Genomic DNA, 898 nt, shown 5'->3' with positions numbered 1-898 from the left:
CACTGCACGGGCTTGGTGGCCTCTGGTGAAATGTCTCTTCAGGCCCTCCACCCATCCAGGGAGTAGCTGGTCTTTGTTGCTGTTGGTGGTGGTGGTGGCTCTCTAAGTTGCATATGCTCTTACCTTTTTTTGGCTTAGCTTTGTTTTGGTGATTAGACTGGTCAGATGCATCCAAGGATAGCCGTCTCCCATGAAACGTTGTTCTGAGCCCTCACGTGGCCTCCCAGGGGACCAGGCCACACATCTGCTCCCAACTGGGAGCGTGGCCTAGCTCCTCCCTCTCCAATGTCAGGAGTTTAGGGCAGGGCCACAGTGGTCCAGGGGGCCTACCTGCAGACGGCTAGGAGGAAGGCTGGCCGGTAGTGGCCAGGGCTGCCCTCCATGGCCCGCCCCGTCCGCGACTCCGCCTCCTGGCCCAGGGATTGGCTGAGCGCTGGGCCAATCGTGGGACCCACTCTCCCGGGCCCACCAGGATGGGCCCACACAGGCACATGACCAGCGGGCACGGCTGCCTGAGTCTCACAGACGCGTGTTCCCTGCTGTGGGGCACCGGCGCCCCTTTACCAGGAGCCCCACTACCGCCCTCGGCATTGCCCCACTCTCACGTTGCCTCCCCCATGTTCCCTCGCGCCCATGCCCCCCTCAACTTATGTGCTCCCTCCATGTAGCCCCTTGGTCCTCACTCTCCCCTCCTCTACCTTGTGCCCCCCTCCCCGTTCTCCCCTTCCACGTCACCCCTTGACATCGCTATCTAACCCCACCTGGACATTGCCTCTCCGGGCCCTCCCACCCCCACCATCCCGTCATCTGCCCCCAGTTACCTCCCTGCCTTGGCCCTTCTACGTCATGACCCAGCCCTAAGCGGTACCTCCCCTCCCCACAGTTTCCCCCGCCCCAC

This window comes from Echinops telfairi, unplaced genomic scaffold, assembly GCF_000313985.2.
Source record: "Echinops telfairi isolate 266 unplaced genomic scaffold, ASM31398v2 ScPeMD7_7417;HRSCAF=8455, whole genome shotgun sequence".
NCBI classification, from domain to species: domain Eukaryota; kingdom Metazoa; phylum Chordata; class Mammalia; order Afrosoricida; family Tenrecidae; genus Echinops; species Echinops telfairi.
This window is presented reverse-complemented; position numbering follows the sequence as displayed.